Source organism: Erinaceus europaeus, chromosome 18, assembly GCF_950295315.1.
Source record: "Erinaceus europaeus chromosome 18, mEriEur2.1, whole genome shotgun sequence".
Taxonomy (NCBI): Eukaryota; Metazoa; Chordata; class Mammalia; order Eulipotyphla; family Erinaceidae; genus Erinaceus; species Erinaceus europaeus.
Genome location: NC_080179.1, coordinates 10,070,161 through 10,091,353, shown reverse-complemented (window position 1 = coordinate 10,091,353; position 21,193 = coordinate 10,070,161). Strand labels below are relative to the sequence as shown.

Sequence of the window (21,193 nt, the reverse complement as noted above, 5' to 3'; positions counted from 1 at the left end):
CAGTGGCGCACTTGGTTAAGCGCGCACATTACAGTGCACAAGGATCCAGGTTCAGGTCCTTGTTCCCCACCTGCAGGGGGAAAGCTTCACGAGTGACGAAGCAGGGCTGCAGGTGTCTCTCTGTCTCTCTCCCTCTCTATCTTCCCCTCTCAATTTCTCTCTGTCTCTGTACAATAATAAATAAATAAATAAAACATTAATTTTTTAAGTCTTAAAAAATAAATAAAGTTCCTTCCTGCTTTGAGAATTCTTGAATCTGAGGATGAACCTCTCTACCTATCCTAAGAATTTACCTCTGACATTTTAAATGTTGATTTCCTCTTGCATACTTGTACCTTTCCTTTTTTAAACTTTACTTTTATTTATGTATTAGATAAATAATGTCAAGAAATGAAAGGCAGAACCAGAGAATCACACCGGCACATGCAATAGTGCTGGGGTTCAAACTTGGGACTTCATGCTTCAGAGTCCAACACCCTATTTACTGTGCCACTTCCTGGGTCACTTCATTAATTTTTCACTGACCTTAATGGACTATCAATTCATATCCAAGGCGGAAAAAAAATAACCCAGCTGGACATCATAAAGCATAGCACTGCTAAACAACAGGCGGGTCCTCTCTGAACTACAGTAACTAAAAATCTCACTTGCTGTGTGCTCAGTAGACAGAGAGTAGACAGAGCACCATAAATAATGAGATCACTTCCTTTTTTAAATATTTATTTATTTATTCCCTTTTGTTGCCCTTGTTGCTTTATTGTAGCTATTATTGTTGTTGTTATTGATGTTGTCATTGTTGGACAGGACAGAGAGAAATGGAGACAGAAGTGGAAGACAGAGAGGGGGAGAGAAAGACAGACACCTGCAGACCTGCTCCACCACTTGTGAAGCGACTCCCCTGCAGGTGGGGAGCCAAAAGCTTGAGCCAGGATCCTTATGCTGGTCCTTGTTCTTCACGCCACATGCACTTAACTCGCTGCCCTACCACCTGCACTCCCTGAAATCACTTCTATTATTACTTTCAGTTATTGTTAGTGGTTAATATGTTAAGTGTTTAATTCTCTCATTCCTTACAACCCTGGGGTTTGGTGCTATTATAATTATCCCCCTCTCAAGATAAGGAAATACAAGCAAAAATAAGTTAAGACCATAGAATTAGTAAGGGACAGTGTGCGGTGTGTCTTGTCTTGGGAGGAGGGGTTAAGCTTTGAATCTCATCAGATCTATGTATTGCTATGACAAAAGAAAATGGGTCCCCTTCCAAAGAGTTTCTCATAATGATATCTTTATTAGTTCTCTTCTCAAACCCAGTCCCTTCCCACTCTCCATCTTTCCTCTTTAAAAACAAATAAGTAAAAACTCAGATTTACCAAGAAAAGATATTTCAGAAAAGTTAGTTTTAGGAGGCTGAGTGGTGACGCACCTGGTTAAGCATACATAGTACAAAACAGAAGGACCCACGCAAGGATCTGGCCATCTGTAGGCAGACACTTCTCAAGTGGCAAAGCAGGTCTCTCTCTCTCTCCCTCTCCCTCTCCCTCTCCCTCTCCCTCTCCCTCTCCCTCTCTATCTCCACCTCCCCTCTCAATTTTTCTCTGTCCTATCAAATAAAATGAAAAAAAGTGACTGCCAGGAGTAATGGACTTGTAGTGCCAGCATTGAGCTCCAGTGATAACCCTGGAGGCAAAAGAAAAAGTTAGTTTTATTCTTATAGTCTTGGCTATTAATAGACATGGCTAATAACACTGTGTGAAGGGTTTTGTGACACCATTTAGTTTGGCAAAAATAACTTTGTAGCTATGTGATGTATACTCATATTGTTCACGATACTGGATTTGCCACTTAAGGGAGCAATTTGCTTGTGAGAGGAATGGAGGTGTTTTTATGTTGCCTTCATTATTCAAGTATAATTGCTCTCTTCTGACATTTCCAATAAAACCACTCAGAAGTAGGAAGATGAAGCCTCTTAAAAATGGACCATAGACTTTTTATCTCTAAGATACATCATGCCACCTTCTCAAACTAGTTGATATCTTAGCTGTTTAGAAGAAAAAGAAGATATAAATATTTCTGTCTAGAGAGTGAGATAATTAAGGACCACAGGAGTCAAATAAGTTGTCTTGAGCTAAAAGAAGTGACAAAATCACAACATTGTTACCCACACTCTAAAGACTCCCCCATTGTTTCTAGGCAATGCAGTAAAAAAAAAAAAAGTACATTTTCTGAAACCACTAGGTTTTCTTATCTCTTTACATTCAGTGACACTTCACCCTACCCAGTGAGCTAGGGCTGGTTTCAGTAACAGGCTTCTTAGTATTAAAATTGTATTGTAGGGAGTTTTTAATTTAGTAGGTGGTAGCACAGTGAGTTAAGCGCATATGGCATGAAGCACAAGGACGGGCGTAAGAATCCTGTTTCGAGCCCCCAGCTCCCCACCTCCAAGGAAGTCACTTCACAGGCAGCGAAGCAGGTCTGCAGGTGTCTATCTTTCTCTCCCCATCTCTGTCTTCCCCTCCTCTCTCCATTTCTCTCTGTCCTATCCAGCAACAATGACATCAATAACTACAACAACAATAAAAAACAATAAGGTCAACAAAAAGGAAAATAAATAAATAAGTAAATAAATAAATATATTGTATTATAAAAATATTAAAGAATTATAGTGTTGAGGGGAGTCATTGAAGATCTTGATTTTTATTGTTTTTCATTTTGTTCCATGTCTCAGTGTGGAAGAAAATAGCATTATATCTTAAGTAATACAGAAGTCCCTATTTAAAAAAAAAAGTCAATATTGGGAGTGTCTGTGCTGTTTTTCTTGTTTGTTTTTCATTTTGTTTTTTCAGTCTTTAATACGAGACCTAGATGGCTAATAGCAAGTGGCTCTTAGGCACATCCCTACCAAGACATTCAGGCTCTCACTGTTGCTTAATCCCATGGGACCTGCCATGTTTTATTGGTTTCTCATTCATTAGTCATTGTGTGGCTTGGCACCATTGTGAAATTCACATTTTTAGAAACAGTAGTATGAACAAAGACCATATTTTTCTTATTGTATGTTTACTTTACTTTAATTTGCCATCAGGGTATGGCTGGGACTCAAGGCCAGTACTACGAATCTACTGCTTCTGATGGCCACTTCCCCCTGCCCCGTTTTACTCAATAGGACAGAGAGAGATTGAGAGGAGAGGGTGAGAGAAAGATAGATATCTGCAGACCGGCTTCACCGCTTCTGAAGCTTACACTGTGCAGGTGCGGCGGCTCTAACAGGCTCCTTGCACTGGTCCTTCGACTTAACCAGGTGTGCCGCCACCTGGACCCCTTGTTGTTATATGTTTATTCAATTTCCTTCAATTGCTTAAAAATCCCTTCTTATACAGCCACTTAAATATTCTTTGCTGTGCTAGTTCAGATTTATTTATTTATTTTTGCCTCCAGGGTTAGCTGGGGCTTGATGCTTGCACTACCAATCCACTGCTCTTGGCGGTCATTTTTTCCATTTTATTGGCTAGGACAGAGAGAAATTGAGAGAGGAGTGGAAGATGGGAGTGGGGGTGGTGGTGAGGAGAAAGACAGCTGCAGATCTGCTTCACTGCTTATGAAATGTCCCCCCTCCAGGTGGGGGAGGGGGTGGGGCTCGATCCGGGATCCTTGAGTGGGACTTTGCGCTTTGTATACTGTGTGCTTGACCCGGTGCACCACCATCCAGCCCCCTCGTTCAGTATTTCTATCAAGAAAATTATGTTCATGACTTAGATTTGAGGGCTTTTGGGTAGGAGGAATGGCTCTGGAATTATAGAGGAATAAAGATGAGCCGACAGTGTGGAGAACAAAAGGGACAGTGCTGTTCATTGCAGTGGGAACATATAGCTGATTAAAATTATTTGACAAGTCTGGCATAAACTACAGTTAAGATTAGCTGTGTGTATGTGTCTATGTGTGAAAGAAAGAGTGTGAGAAAGATCCGTTCTTTAGCAAGTCAGTGGTAGGTAGTACTTGTACACTGACATGGGCATTTAGCATAATACATCTTAAATAAAAGTTCAGAACCAGGATGCTGGCCAGGCTTCCCTGGATTGAAGACCCCACCAATATGTCCTGGAGCTCAGCTTCCCCAGAGACCCACCCTACTAGGGAAAGAGAGAGGCAGACTGGGAGTATGGACCGACCAGTCAACGCCCATGTTCAGCGGGGAAGCAATTACAGAAGCCAGACCTTCTACCTTCTGCAACCCTCAACGACCCTGGGTTCATGCTCCCAGAGGGCTAGAGAATGGGAAAGCTATCATGGGAGGGGGTGGGTTATGGAGATTGGGTGGTGGGAATTATGTGGAGTTGTACCCCTCCTACCTTATGTTTTTGTTCATCCTTTCTTAAATAAAAAATTTAAAAAAAAAAAGTTCGGAACCACAACTTAGATTTTTTTTTTTAATATTCCAGAACTGAGCAGTGATCTTCTTTCTCTCTCCCTCTCTCACTCTTTCTCTCACTTATACTAAATAAGTAACTAAGTCCTTTTAAAAAAGAAACAAATATCCTGAAAAAGTAGAAATGGGATAAATGAGTTCTAAATAATCCACTACTGCTTCATATTTTGCCAGTAGTATGTGTTAATGAAAGAGATATACAGAAAGAAAGATAGAGCACTGCTGGTGGCACTGGGGATTGAACCTGGGGCTTTGTCAGAGACTCAGGCATGAAATTTTTTTTTTTTGCATAACCATTATGCTGTCTCCCCAGCTCAATAACTACCTTTTATATGTCACTTTTTTTTCTTTAATGTCAACAATTATTGACTGACTGCTTTTTCTGGGTTTGAACAAAAATAAATATAACTTACAAAATTTAATGCTATGGTTTCTGTTAACAAAATATAGCTCCAATACTAAAAAGCAAACTCCTATGAGACTTGGAAATAGCAAACATTACATTTCTGGGAATGAGTTTTTGAAATTTTTTACATGTGCAATAGTTAAGCTATTATGAACTTCAACTACTAATGCTGGCCATGATATTAGCTCAGAACTCCAAAAGAAATAGTTTCCCTCAACTTAGCATAACTGGAGCCTAGTAAGCAACTGTTTCTTAGTAGTTTGCCTAGGCTTGATAGTGAGCTGTCTTGAGAGTTTTGCTAATTTACATGTAAATCATGGCTTCTTAGAAACTAGAGCTAATGACAGGCTACATTAGAATGCTTGAACAGTAGTTGAATAGGTTTGCAGGGTTTTTTTTGGGGGGGGGGGTTCCTGGGTGGGGGAATGGGGGCATTAGGAAGGTGACTGGAACACATGGTGAAATTCCTGATCCCAGATGGATAGATACTTTGATAGGAGGAGAAACCACAGAGATTATCAGTTGCTAACGTGTTAATGCTCGTAGAGCAGGTTGCAATGTGAATCCACACTCACATTTTAATCCATTTTCACTGCTCTGCCTGGGGGTCTTGGTCTTCGTACTAATCTTTCAAAAACAAATGAGAAATGGAAAGTCCCTGTCACTTTGAGGGACCACCAGGAATACATAATATTTCTAGCCATATGTGTTATTTTCATTTGTTTGTTCATTGTATTTAAATTTGTCACTGCAATTTTCATGGACTAATATCTGTATCCACATCTGCATATTATTGCTCTTTTTAGGGCTCATGAATAATTTACCTTTCCCCCCCAAAAGATTTTAGAACAGCTTATAAAAGTCCTATCTAATAAAGTTTTTTTTTCCCTATGTCAAGTTTTTTCCTATATGCAGAAATTCTTCAGGGTCTATTTTTAGGTAATATGTAAGGTATCAAAATAACTTAAAGTTACATAAAAGCAGCAACAATAAATTTTCCTCTCTGAGTTGATTTTTAGCTAGTTTTTATTTGTTCTAGTAATAAGATGAGCCTGGCATCTGAAACTGGGCAGAGCTACTGAGCTAGCCAAAGTCAGTATAACACACCCAGAAGTGTTGTCAGAAAGCCTTTGATTTCACCACTCCTAGGTGTTCACAGAAAACAGATGACACTGGTATGCAGTCAAGCAGTAATTGTGAGATGTCATCTTCTGCTGAGAAATATTTAAATAATTGCTTTCATGACACCACTTACAGTTATTATAACCTCTCTCTGGAAAACAGCAATTCTCAAAGTGAACCAAGCCTATGTGCTATATAGCTTATGGCTTTTTAGGAGTTCGTAGTCTTTAGCATTTAGGATTTTGACTTGGATACATTTCAAAAGAGCAAAGCCAACTTGGCGTTGTTACTTGGAGCTTGATTAGCCATCCTGGACCACTTCATAAGGTGATTTTTTTCATGTGAATTTTTCAGGACTTTGTCTCCTCCTGTTTCCTTCTGCATGATGTTGCCAATGCTCATGGCTTGTTATAGGTGCCAGCAGAAACGTTGGCTGAAAAAGTCAGGAAGAGCATAAGCAGCCCAAATTGAAGGTCATTAGGTTGATAGATGAAAGATTTGGTGGGGCGGAAATTAAGGTGTTAAGCGTTTTCATCAGGTTTTTTTTAATTTATTTTTTTAAATATTTATTTATTCCCTTTTTGTTGCCCTTGTTGTTTTATTGTTGTAGTTATTGTTGTTGTTGTTACTGATGCCATCGTTGTTGGATAGGACAGAGAGAAATGGAGAGAGGAGGGGAAGACAGAGAGGGGGAGAGAAAGATAGACACCTGCAGACCTGCTTCACCACCTGTGAAGTGACTCCCCTGCAGGTGGGGTGCTGGGGGCTTGAACCAGGATCCTTACTCCAGTACCTGGGCTGCTGCCTTACACCTGAACCTGATCCTTACATCTAAACCCTCTGCGCTGCCGCCTGACTCCCTCATCAGATTTTTATAATTCCTCATATCTTTGACTCATTTATCAAAGAAAATGAATCTCCTCATGTTCTCATCCATGAGAACTAATGTAAATCCCCCCCTTTTTTTTAAATATAGAGACAGAGAGAGAAAGAGGCCATGGCGCTCATAGTACAGAGGCTTCCTTCCATGTGGTGGGGGCCAGGCTAAAACCTCGGTAACACATGTGTCAAAGCAGCACATTATCCAAGTGAACTATTTCACTGGCCCTGTGAATCCTACTTTCTTTTCTTTATTTTTTTAATTAATTTATTTTTTAATTTATTTTTTATTTAAGAAAGGATAAATTAACAAAACCATAGGGTAGGAGGGGTACAACTGCACACAATTCCCACCACCCAATCTCCATATCCCACCCCCTCCCCTGATAGCTTTTCCATTCTCTATCCCTCTGGGAGCATGGACACAGGGTCATTGAGGGTTGCAGAAGGTAGAAGGTCTGGCTTCTGTAATTGCTTCCCCGCTGAACATGGGCGTTGACTGGTCGGTCCATACTCCAGTCTGCCTCTCTCTTTCCCTAGTAGGGTGGGTCTCTGGGGAAGTGGAGCTCCAGGACACCTACTTTTAATTAGCCGTTGGGTGAACATCAACTTTCCACTGGTCCCCAGTCTCTTTATAGTACCATCACTGCTCTACATTTCTCAGTGCCAGTCCCTGTTCTGGCACCATTATGCCGGGCTAGCTTCGCTGGCGGGAAACAGACAACCAGGGACTCATGGCAGAGTGGTATGCAGTTCAGTCTTTATTCATGTGGAATGCAGCACAATCTAAGCTATCTCTAATCACAATCCTGTCCTTATATATCCTGAGGCGGAAGTGTCAGGTCGGAAGAGGATGTACGTAGGATAGGGGGTGGGGAGAAGGAAAAAGCGAGCAAATCAGTGAGGATTAAACCAGTGCCCTAGAGGCAGGGCGGTGCTTAGTTAACAGTGGTTATAGAATACAGTGTTAAGCAGGGGGGGATTAAACCAATGAAACTTGTATGATTTTAAGAGTTTTGGACATATAGTAGTTTAGTGAATTTGTGTGAACATAACTGTGCTGCAGGAACTTCATTAACATGATATTTTCCTGTTTATTTGAAATTGTGTTGGACATTTATTGATATTTATTGACTTATAGTTTTCTTTTTTGCGTATGATGTTTGTTAGCTTCTTATATCAGCTGCTGTTGGCCTCATAGAAAGTTTTAAGAAATATTCCCTCGGGAGTCAGGCTGTAGCGCAGCGGGTTAAGCACAGGTGGCACTAAGCTCAAGGACCGGCGTCAGGATCCCTTTCGAACCCCCGGCTCCCCACCTGCAGGCAGGTCCCTTCACAGGCGGTGAAGCAGGTCTGCAGGTGTCTGTCTTTCTCTCCCCCTCTCTGTCTTCCCCTCCTCTCTCCATTTCTCTCTGTCCTATCCAACAACAATGACATCAATAATAACTACAACAATAAAACAATAAGGGCAACAAAAGGGAATAAATAAATAAAATAAAATAAAAAAAGAAGTATTCCCTCACTTCTAATTCTTTGGGAGGGTTTGAATAGGATAGGTAATAGACTGGTGCTTTACTGCTCAGGGTTGTCTTTCTCAGAGAAAAAAGGGCAGGGGTGGATGTGAGTGGTGTGTGTGTGTGTATATGGGGAGGGTAGGGGGAGAAATCACAGCACTGACGCTTCCTTCAGCTTGGTGGAGGCTGGACTTGAGCCTGAGTCAAGAACATGGAAAAGAAGAGGGCTTCTGAGTGAATTCTTTTGCCAGTTCTATAACAATAGTTCTTGACCGTCTTATTAACTTGTATTCTCTTATAGTTAGGTCCTTCATGGGCTTAAAGTTAAACTTTTATAGGAAGTTAGATTTCTCTGGAAACCTCTACAACAAAACAAAACAAAACCCAAAAACTAAAAGAAACAAACTTAATGCATATTTCTAGTTGATAGCCATGCCAAGTTCCTTCTGGGATCATAAGTTGCCAGGCACCAAAGTCCTGTAACTCGTCATCCCCAGTGAATGAGAGGAAGAGGTGGTGTGGAAAGAACATCCTGTTTTGCGGAACCTCAGTGACTAAAGTGTTGTCATCTCAGGTTATTTTTTCTCATGAACTCATCGGTTTAATCTTATGCATCCCCCCGCCCCCATATTGCATTTTGAATTAGGTGACTAAAGTTTATTTTGTGTAAAGAAACGGTAAGATCAGAAACAAGCAGGGAAGTTTAAGTGAGCTTGTTCAAAACCCTTAAGACATAAACATAGCAACAACCTGCACGTCACCTGTACCATTCCACTTGTTGAAGAGCCATGAATTGTATGACACTAACTCCTACGGTTTTTTCATTAGTCCTCTTATAGGAATTATTTTATTATCAAAGGAAATATATTTTTGTTTTAAGAAAATGTTAATTTGAGGATATCAGTCACTATAAAAAATAAGGTGTCATTAATAATTAAGTTGATCTAAAAATACAGACTTCTACTCGTAACTGCAGTGCTTACTATGTACAAATCACTTCTTCTAGCGTTTGCCCTTCTTCCGTAGCCAGTCAACAGCATCAGGTTGAATGCTGTCAGGGGCTGCTTGTTGCTGGCTTTGAAAGTGACTGGGATCCATGTGGATTCAGTCGGCTAGGAAGGATCGTCAGTTTCCCCAATGAATGGGTACTCATGGGATGCACCACGAGAAGGTCGATCCAATGCAGCCCTACAAATCACTAATGGCCATTAGTGACTTATACGTAGTTTACTTATACAGATGTTCATTTATTTAACTGTACAATAAAATTCTGAAATAATGTTTATTATCTCACTTTCAATTTGAAAAACCATGATTTAGAGATCAGAAAAAAATTTAGTGGAAATTATAAAGTTGGTAAATGCCCTACTTTATAGTAATTTTTCAACTTAGATGAAAATTAAAAACAACTATCTTTGTTTTTTTAAATTTTAATTTAATTTTATAGGATAGAGAGATATTGAGGGGGGAAAGGAAGAAAGTGGAGGAGAGAGAGAAACACACTTGTGGGACACTGGGGAGCTTTCCTCCTTTACACAGGGGGTGGGCCTTGACCCGGTTAATGTGTGTGCTCAACCAGGTGCATTATCACTTGGTTCCCTGGACTTAGGTGAAACTTAAATCTATTTCATCCCCAACTCAAGCATTCTAAAACTCTTTCTTCTCTGTGCTTAAATACAGTTTGATGAATTAGATTCATAGTCATAATAGGCAGTTTGAGCTTTAGTGTACTATATATATATATTGAAAGTATTGGGTGTGGCATTTCAACCTCTTGAGTAAAAGTTACATTTATGATTGGCAGGCTTCCAAATGCAAGAACTTGACAAAATAAATAATAATTAAATGTTAATATCTATCAATTAATATGTAAATGACAGTAGCAAGTATTCTTATTTACAAGAATGAGAAATTCATCTTGTTTTTTTATAATTTTATTAGTGATTTAATAATCATCAACAAGATTGTGAGATAAGAGGGGTAAAATTCCACAACATTTCCCACCACCAGAGTTTCACGTACCATCCTTTCCACTGGAAGCTTTCCTATTTTTAATCCTTCTGGGAGTATGGACCAACGATCTTTATGGGGTGCAGAGGGTAGAAAGTCTAGTTTCTGTAATTGCCCCTCCATTGGACATGGGCATTGGCAGGTTGATCCATCCCCCAGCCTGTTTCTATCTTGTCCTAGTCAGGTAGGGCTCTGGAGAGGTGGGGATCTAAGACACATTGGTGAGGTCGTGGGGATCTAGGACACATTGGTGAGGTCGTCTGTCCAGGGAAGTCAGGTTGGTATCATGGTAGTATTTGCAACTTGGTGGCTGGAAAGCACAAGATATAAAGCAGAAGAAATTATTTAATAATCAGGAACCGAAGGGAAATAATATAGCAGATGAGATTTGGGGTCTTCATGTTGGAAGAAGCTGGAAGTCTATTTGAGGCATATTCCAAGGGGCCCATGTATCAGGGCACATGAGACAGGGGATATGTGCACATGCATGCAAACATTAGGGAAAAATATATACCTTAAAGTAAAAGTGCTCGATACTCTACAGTGACTCAATAAGTGCAGCAATCAAGTAGCAAGACCTAAAAGAGACAATATAAAGTACTTAATCAAATATTTTCTGCTTAGACCTAGATACCCTCTTGACCTACTTCCTATTTCATTTCCCTCAATCACTCTAAGCTAACCCTGTGGGATAAATTAAGGACTACAAAAGCTGGATAAGAGCAAGAGACCAGACCGGCACACTTTAAGGATGACCCTTTTGGTCACTGTCAGGCCACCCCATCATCCAGGGCAATAGTCAAGGAATCCTGGGATTCCCACATAGATATGATGGGCCGAGACCTCTAACAGACCCTCTTTCCATCGTCACCGGTCATCTCCATTAGGAACAACATCATAAACCCTCTTGTGGGCCTCTACTGGACCTTGTCCACAATGTAGAAAACAATGGGAGGGGCTGCCCCACTCTCCACAGGGAGGCTGGGTCATCTTACTCTGCCACTCGAGGAAGACGGGTCCTAAAATGAGTGAGTGCAGCCTAGGATGTTCCCAGTTATGACCATGGAATGAGAGTTTAGACTGGCGGGGATGCAGAGGTTACACAGGTTCATGTGCTAAGTACGACAGACATGTGTCCTAGGTCAGATCAATGGGGTTTACAGCTAATGGTATTTACATATTTTCCCATATTTGGGAGCTACTGTCTACTCTTTTTTTAAAAAAATATTTATTTTATTTATTTATTCCCTTTTGTTGCCCTTGTTGTTTTATTGTTGTAGTTATTAATGTTGTTGTCGTTGTTGGATAGGACAGAGAGAAATGGAGAGAGGAGGGGAAGACAGAGAGGAGGAGAGAAAGATAGACACCTGCAGACCTGCTTCACCGCCTGTGAAGCGACTCCCCTGCAGGTGAGGAGCCGGGGTTCGAACCGGGATCCTTATGCCGGTCCTTGTGCTTTGCGCCACCTGCGCTTAACCCGCTGCGCTACAGCCCGACTCCCGCTACTGTCTACTCTTATCCAGCTTTCTAGCCCTATTCTCAACTCTGACACTAACTTCCTAGACAATTCTTTTGAGCCCTCCTGCATATTAGTTATAGGGCTCGAGCAAAAGCTGGTAAAGTCATGTTTCTTGTTTACATGGTCATATAACCTGTTTGGGTAAGTGAGTGTTTTTGATGACAACTTAGCTAGCTGATAGCTCTTATCTTTATGGTTCTCCTGCTTAACTTGATTTGATCTATAGAAGATTTCTTTAAAAATATTTATTTATTATTTATTCCCTTTTGTTGCCCTTGTTGTTTTATTGTTGTTGGATAGGACAGAGGGAAATGGAGAGAGGAGGGGAAGACAGAGGGGGAGAGAAAGATAGACACCTGCAGACCTGCTTCACTGCCTGTGAAGCGACTCCCCTGCAGGTGGGGAGCCAGGGGCTTGCGCCAGTCCTTGTGTTTTGCGCCACGTGCGCTTAACCTGCTGCGCTACCTCTGGACTCCCAATCTATACAAGATTTTATGGGCACTGACTATACATTAAATTTACTATGCACATATAGTAAATTACTTATGAAAGGTGACATTAATATAAAGATCATTTGTAACTTACATTTTTTAAAAAATTATTTATTTATTGGATAAAGACAGCCAGAAATAAAGGGAGAAGGGGAGAAAAATAGGAAGAGAGACAGAGAGACCCCTTCAACACTGCTTCACCACTTGCAAAGCTTTCCCCCTGCAGGTGGAGAACCGGGTCCTTGGACATTGTAACATATGGGCTCAACCAGGTGTGCCACCACCCAGCCTCCTTAAAAACATTTTTTTTTAAAATGGTCATTTGAAAATTCCATATGATTTATAATTCTGCAGGATCCTTACCTTAATTGGTGCTGGGGTCTTGCATATTTTTTCATTCATATATATATATGAGAGAAGAGAGAAGCAGGACCATTGATTCACCATGCATAAACATATCTATTCAGAAACTTACTCAGAAGAAAGGATAAATATTGTTCATTGGAATTAACTTCAAACAGAAGGTTTCGGTCTTTGAATCGGCTTTATAAAAAGAGGATAAGCTTATAGTATTCAGTTGAACTTTTTTCTTTTCAAATAAGAGTGAAAATAGTTTTATCTTACTTGAGAAAATGTAGATTTTAGTAATTTGATTGTAATATAAACATTTAACTAAATACCACCTTTGCAATTTTCTCATGTGAACTTTGGTTTTTATAACATTATCTTCTAAAATGTTATATTAAAATCTACTTAATCACACTTGCCTGCATATTATAATATCTGAAAAATCTGATTAATGAAAAATGAGCTCTTCCTTTTGACAGATAAAGCAGATGCTCTTTTTAATGGGGTCTTATCAGAGAGTCAACTTTTGAAGAATTATGTCAAGATTATATTTCCATTTGCAGAAAAAAAATCACATTAGTGTAATAATTACATTCAATCAAGTAGACATAAAATTTTATGGGATACAACTAATAACAAATTTTATTCCCCCCACTACAAATTTTGAGCTCATTTAAGCCTATGTAAGAAGACAAAGGAGGCAGTGAGAACTTAGCTGAGTTTCAAACCCATAAAAGCAGGCTCTCGGCAATGTGAGTCACTCAGAGATAAAGGCATCCAGTGATTTACTTGAATCATTCTTTGCAAGCCTGGCAAAGACTTGGGAAATTAGCTGTGTCCTCAATTTTTTTGATGGTGTCACAAAAAGAAAGGCTAATTCAAGAAAAAGAACACCCCCCCCCCCAACTTGACATCAGATTTCTTCCTGGTTGAGACACAAATGGCATTACTAATAACAAAGCAATGTACTACGATTGTGTGCCTCTGAGAATAGGCTACCATCCTCTGAAGACAGTAACTAACAGGGTGACTTGGGTGGGGAAGGGAACACCATTAAGAATTCATTAATTTTCTCAGTGGCAGTGCTTTGCAATTGGCTTAATAGTTTCCATTTTTGTCCCATGAATGATTGATTACTTGGCCTGGATAGAATGTATGATTCAGGTATGTGCAATTTCTTTTTTAGAGGAGAGCATTAGGATGCTTAAAAAGAGGGAAGTACTTCATCTATCATCTTTTATCTTTAAAGATATTGACAGTCAGGGGCCAGACAGTTGTACGCACAGTTAAGTGAACATAGTACTAAGTGTAAGGCCCATGCAAATCCCTGGCTGCCCACATGCAGGGGGGATGCTTCACAAGTGGTGAGGCAGGTCAACAAGCCTCTCTCTCTCTCTCTCTCTCTTTCTCTCTCTCTCACTCGCTCCCCTTCCTCTCTCAGTTTTTCTCTGTCCTGTCCACTAAAATGGAAAAAATGGCCACCAGGATTCATAGTGTCAGCACCGAACCCCAGCAATAAACCTGGAGGCCAAAAAAAAAAAAAAAAAAAAAAAAAAAAAAAATATATATATATATATATATATATATATATATATATACATTGACACTGTAGCTATAATCTGATACAACTAAGAAAGTGGAGCATAGTAAATTAATCAGAAATTTAAAATCATGGCACTGGATGGTATTTGGGTCTCCAACAGTGCCTCTTCTGAATTCAGGAAAGGGATCGGGGCTTATAAGATTAGAGCCTATAGTTCAGTCAGATCCACTCAAGGTTGCTTTAATAGCAAAGGAAAAATATGAATTAAATTCTGGGAGTAAAAGAAATAAACACCAGCTCCTTGATATCAAGACATTTTTAAATGAGTCTTCAGGAATGACCAGAAGTTCCTTTATTCAGACCCCAAAGTGTGTATCTGTCAAACTATGTCTACAATAGCTGCAGTCATGCTTCGTGGCTCCTTTTAAAAAAATGTTTGTTTGTTTGTTTGTTTGTTTATTGCCTCCAGAGTTATTGCTGGGGCTCGGTGCCTGCACTATGAACCCACTGCTCCTGGAGGCTATTTTCCCCATTTTGTTGCCCTTGTTGTTGTCATTATTATTATTGTGGTCATTGTTGGATAGGACAGAGAGAAATGGAGAGAGGGGCGGAGACAGAGAGGGAGAGAGAAAGACAGACACCTGCAGACCTGCTTCACCGCCCATGAGGTGAACCCCCTGCAGGTGGGGAGCCGGGGTCTCGAACCAGGATTCTTCCACTGTTCCTTGTGCTGCGCTACCACCTGACCCCCTCATGGAGCCTTTGTATACGTCTTTATTTAGAAAGGACTAACTTGAAAGTGACCCTGCTCTGGCCCTCCATGTTTGCTTCACTGCTCAAACTTGAGAGTGCTGCACTAGATTCTTCAAAGCATCCTTCACTTTATTTTCTGGCTACCAACCTCCACAACTTGGGTAGCAGTTATTGTTTATCTTGCCCAGAGAGTTGATTTGCAGAGAGGGTGATTTCAATTCTGACCTTGACTTTCCTTCCATGTAAGTCTCTTTCTAATAGGCATAGTCTCCTGACTATGGGGACTTGGGTGAGAGGTCTTTTACCATCTGGTTTCTGCTAGTGTGCTCCTATCATTTGTAGGTTAATAATAAACCATTTCTTGTTGCTGCTCTTAGCATAATTTGCAAATTACTTCCCAGAGCCACCCTGACTAAATGTCTGTGACCTTATTGTCAAGAAAGTTTTGACAAGCAGAAGCTGTTGCCTGGGGGCTGGAATATAGCATTTCCTGTTCATTCTCTCCAAACTGAAGCATTCTATCCAAACAAAAACTGAACTTCTTGTACATGTGACCTGGAGTTAGCTTGAAACAAAACTCTCTAAAGATGAAAAACTTTACACATTAACTCCTGGTTCCACTCCATCTACTTAGACCACAAAGAGGGCTTTTTCAGAAGAAGGAAAATAAACAAAGGGATGATTCAAAGTGTAGACTAGGGCAAACAAGTAACCAACAGGCTCAATTAGCATAGATTGATGGCTGCTGGGTTCTGACAAAATGTAAGAAGTAAGACAGTGGTGTAGTACTATTTAAATCAATGATACTATAACCCTGCTGGTAGGACATTTCAGGATCAACATGATGTCAACCAAACTTCCCTGGGCAGATGACCCCACCAATGTGTCCTGGAGACCCACTTCCCCAGAGCCCTGCCCTACTGGGGAAAGAGAGAGACAGGCTGGGAGTATGGATCCAGCTGCCAACACCCATGTTCAATGGGGAAGCAATTACAGAAGCCAGACCTTCCACCTTCTGCACCCCATAATGACCGTGGGTCCATACTCCCAGAGGGATAAAGAATAGGAAAGCTATCAGGGAGGGGTGGGATACTGAGTTCTGGTGGTGGGAACTGTGTGGAGTTGTACCCCTCTTATCCTATGTTTTTTGTCAGTGTTTCCTTTTTGTAAATAAAAATAATAATAAAAAAAGAATCAGTACTTTCATTACAATCAGTGGTGCTTATGATTAGAAGGAACAGAAGACAGTCTGGGTCCACTATAAAGTTACTGTGGCAATGGACTGAACCCTAAGTTTTAAAAGTTGGGCCTCATCTTATTTTCCTTGTAGTTGGGCTACCAGATTTCTAGCAGTAATTTACTAGGGATATAAGGTGAGCACTAGCTGGGAGGTGGTCCCACAGGTAGAGTGCTGCGTTTACAAACACAAGGTCCACATTTTGATCCTTAGCGTGACCTGTGCCAGAATAATTCTCTGACGCCCCCCCCCATTTCATGAAATAAAATAAATATTTAAAAACAAATGAGTGTTGGCCAGTGGTATACCCAGTACAGTGCACACATTATAATGTGCAAGGATCCAAGTTCAAGCCCTTGTTCCCCATCTGTAGAGCCTCATGAGTGGTGTCTCTCTTTCTCACTCTCTATTTCCCTCTTCCCTCTCAATCTCTTTGTCTCTATCAAAACAGTAAGAAAGGAAGGGAGGAAGGAAGGAAGGAAGGAACGATGGAAAGAAGGATGGAAAGAAGGAGGAACAGACATGGGGGGCAATAAAGGCAATTATAAAAGCTAGAATTACATTTACATGGTGAGAAAGAAAGGGAAAATAAAATAAAAATGACTGCCAGGTTAGTGGATTCGTTGTGTGGGCAGTGAGCCCCAGCGAAATCCCTGGTGGCAATAAAAATTTAAAACTGAATATATATCTTATCTATATATTTTAAGTTAGGACACTTTTCCCCACCCTACTCTACCCAGCCATTCTTTAGTAAGCTGAATAGCATCCTTAAAGATTCATGTCTGCCCACAACTTCATTTATTTGGAAACAGAACCTTTACATAAATAATTAGTTTGAAATTCTGAGATAAAGTCATTCTGGATTTAGAACGAGTCGTAAACATAACCTCAGATGTCCTCATAAGAAGAGTAGAGAATACAGAGATATAGGAGGGATGCTTCATGGGTGGTGAAACAGGGCTGCAGTACGTGCCCCAGTGTCCCTCTGTCTGTCTCTCTCCCTATCACTACTTCCCCTCTCAATGTCTCTCTATCCTATCAACAACAAAAAAAAAAGAAAGAAGAGAAAGAAAGAAAGAAAGAAAGAAAGAAAGAAAGAAAGAAAGAAAGAAAGAAAGAAAGAAAGAAAAGGAAGGGAAAATGACTGCCGGTAATATGGAGTCATAATGCAGACACCAAGCCCAAGATTAATCCTGGTGTAAAAAAAAAAAAAAAAAAAAAATCCTGGTGGCAATAAATAAACAAGGGCAAGGTAGATAGCATAATGGTTATGCAAGATACTTTCATGAATGAGGCTCTGAGGTCTCAGGTTCAATCCCCTTTACCACCATAATGTACAGCTGAGTAGTGCTCTGGTAAAAATAAAAAGAGTTTGGCTTCTGTAATTGCTTCCTCGCTGATATGGGCGTTGACAGGTCGATCCGTACTCCCAGCCTGTCTCTCTCTTTCCCTAGTGGATTGGGGCTCTGAGGAAGTGGGGCTCCAGGACATATTAGTCGGATCATCTGCCAAGGGAAGTCAAGTTGGCATCATGGTAGCATCTGGAACCTGGTGGCTGAAAAAGAGTTAAGATATAAAGCAGAAAAAAATTGTTGACTAATGATGCACTTAAAGGCAAGAACATTGCAGATGAAGAGTAGGGGTTTCTGTTTTGGAAAAAGCTAATAGGTCTATTTTAGGTATATTCCAAGGGGCCCATGACAGACCTTCCACCTTCTGCACCCCATAATGATCCTGATTCTGTACTCCCAGAAGGATAAAGAATAGGGAAGCTATCAAGGGAGGGGATTGGATACAGAGTTCTGGGGGTGGGAATTTTGTGGACATGTACCCCTCTCCTATAGTCTTGTCAATATTTCCATTTTATAAATAAAATTTTAAAAATATAGACAGAGTAAAGTTAGACAAGAGGTACATAAGGGGGTTAAAAAAGAGAGGGGGAGAGAGAGAATATGGAGACAAAGAATACAGAAACAAAGGGCAGGGTATGTAAAGACAGGGGGACCAGTTGTACAAAGAATGCCTGAGGTGACTGGAAACTGGAAGAGGTAAGGATGTTTTCCTCTTTTGAGACTTCAAAGGAACCTGCTGATAACTTGATTTCAAATATCTAGCCTTCAGAAATATAAGAGAATAACATTTTTTTTGAACACCAAAGCTATTTGGTGATTTGCTATAAGCTGCCCTAGGAATAGAATATACCATTGAATAAAATGTTGAACAAATAGTTTATGCTTTGGTCCAGTCTTTCTCCCTGCTAACTGACAAAGGAAATGGAGAGAGAATGTGAGGTTGTTTGTTTGTTTTTCAATGGGAAATACTAGCAGAGAGAAGTCTGGGGTAGAAAAATAAATTCAACCTCCCCTTTTTTTTTTAAATACAAGAAGAAGCTATAACTTTATTAATGATAGAAACAGTACACATTTCAAACCACAAATACAGATACTCTTTTGGAATATCCCATCCCCCCAAAAGTTCTCTGTCCTTAACTTCTATACCAGTTTCGTCAGCCTCCTCCTCTTCACTCTTTCCTTGCACAGTTGAACTTTGCATGCTTTCTTGAATGTTTGCGACAGCCTCACCTGGAACTTGGAATTTCTCAGCAGCTGACAGCTGTGCTTGCTGAGACAAATCCTCCCTCTTTGCTTCTCCAAAAACTGTGTAGGAATCTGATGCTGGGCTTTTGTAGACATCTGGCTTTGTGATGACAAAGAGGGTATTCTTTGATTTCCGGATAGTAACTCTAGTAACCCATTACCTGCTGAAGACCCAGTTTGGACAAAACCTTTTGAGTCTTCTTTTCACTCCAGCTCTGTTTTGCTTTGCTCACTGGTTCTTCATGGATTTCAGCTGAGCCTGTGGTGTGGTTGCTTGTGTGGAATCCTGTCCCTCAAGCTCTGGTCCTCACTCATCGCTGTCAGATTCTGACCCAGATGCTGTCTGAGCCTGCGGCTGTGGCAGCTCCTGCTCTGTAGCAGGAATGCTTCACTGGGCATTTTGTGCTGGGCACATTTAAGGTTTTTTTCAGTTGAATTTCAGTTATGTGCTATATCTAAGTGGAGATGTACAACTGTCAATTAGCTTTTTGGTTTGTTTGTTTTGGGTTTCAAAATCTGGCTTTGGACTGGGTGTTTCTGCTGGGAGTTGTCTATGCAGAAGTGATTCATAGGAGTGGTTGAGATTGTAAGTGAATGCTGTGAAAGAGAAAAAAGGGAACATTTCAAATAGTTTACTGAAGAGGTCTATCACTTAGTCAGTGCAGAAGAGGGTGAGATGCTAAAAGAGAGTGGGAGGTAATGGCAGAGAAGATAGAGGGCACCTGGGAGAAGAGAGTGGCCTAGCAGCACGAGGAAAAGACGACACACCAGTGTATAGAATGCCGAGATGCCAGGGAAGATACAGTTTTAACGCAGTCATTGGCATCAGCAATAGGAATATCACTGGTAGGTGGTCTCAACAAGAGTGGTTTAGACAGAATGTGATTGCAGCCGAGTTGTACATACATGTTTGAAATGCATAATGTGTTTTATAAAAGGGACAGAGTGAACAGGAAATGAGAAAATTAAGTTTGCACGGTTCATAAAGCTTAGTTGTGAGCGTACGAGTGCTGTGTGTGCCTTGGATGAAACCAAACCAAACCAAAACAAACAAACAAACAAAAGAACCGTAAGTATGTTTCAATACTGTTAGAAAGGAAAAGTGAGGGGGAGAATTACTTGAAGGAGGGGGTCTGGTGGTAGCACACTAGATTAAGCACACCTAATGTGAAGAGCAAAGACCCTCTCAAGGATCCCTGTTCCAGTCCCGGCTCCCCACCTGTGTGTGTGGGGGGGTCACCTCACAAGTGGTGAAGCAGGTCTGCAGGTGTCTTTCTCTCCCTCTATCTATCCTCCCCTCTCAATTTCTCTCTGTCCTGTCAAATCATCATCATCATCTGCCAGAAATGGTGGATTCATAGTGCTGACACCAGTTCCTAGAGACTGGAGGCAAAAAAAAAAAAAAAAAAAAAAAAAATACAGTGAGAAGAGGTTAGATAAGCAGAAAGTGAAGTCCAATGGAAAGCAATTGAAGAAGAAATTTGCAGCACACGTGGAAAAATTGGTCTTAGGAGGTAGGATCTCCCCTACAACATGGCATCAGGAAGGCAGACAGGTGAGAGTATGGTGGATGATAAGGCATAGGTTATATGGTTGGAGGATCAGACTACAAGTTACCTACTTTATGGCTTTTCTCAGAAAATTGAAAGGCCTCATCTTAATCTTTTTTTCTCCTTTATATACTTCATACTGAGGTCTTCATAAATGTATGTAATTAATCCAAGTAAGTGATATTTTAAGTTTGTGGTTCTGAGACTTTAGATCACATAGCTCTATATTTTCCTTAAATGTCAGGACATTGTACTAGTTTTATAAACTGTTTCAATTATTTTCGGTTATTAATATCTCAGAGTAGGGAAGATACACCCGTAGAAATGCAATATTATCAGAACTTCTTCCATAACACCCGCAGAGGAATTTTGATTCATAGTCCCAGGAGGAGAAACATTAGGAGAAGATGACCAAAGGCCCCTGAACCCCAGTTCCACCAGGACCCAGACTGTCCATAACCAGGAACTTTTGTTTTTGCCCCGTCACTGACAAGGAGGAAAATCTGGAGAAAACTTGAGGAATCCAGGTGCTGTTTCCCTTATCTGAATAGGAAGAGGAGAAAGGAAGGGCACTCACAAGTTGGCATAGATGTAAATGTGGTTTAGAAAGGAAGTGAAGGGGGAGGCCTTAGAAATGAAGAAAAATAGGGCCCAGGCAGTACCACACCTGGTTAAACTCTCACATCATAGTGTGTAAGGACCCAGGTTCAAGCCCCTGGTCCCCACCTGCAGGGGGAAAGCTTCACAAGTGGTGAAGCAGGGCTTCAGGTGTCTCTGTCTCTCTCCCTATCTTTCCCCCCTC

At 40.7% G+C, this 21,193-nt stretch overlaps 1 long non-coding RNA gene and 1 pseudogene across 1 annotated transcript in view; one reads left to right on the top strand and one right to left on the bottom strand.

Moving 5' to 3' along the window:
• The first annotated feature begins 6,139 nt into the window (after positions 1 to 6,139).
• Positions 6,140 to 21,193, top strand: part of LOC132534311 (uncharacterized) — a 59,770-nt gene continuing 44,716 nt past the window's right edge. Inside the window, exon 1 of the long non-coding RNA XR_009546034.1 lies at positions 6,140 to 6,278. This is a non-coding gene — a long non-coding RNA (uncharacterized LOC132534311). The remainder of the gene's footprint in view (positions 6,279 to 21,193) is intronic.
• LOC132534346 (nascent polypeptide-associated complex subunit alpha-like) lies at positions 10,918 to 19,749 on the bottom strand (annotated as a pseudogene).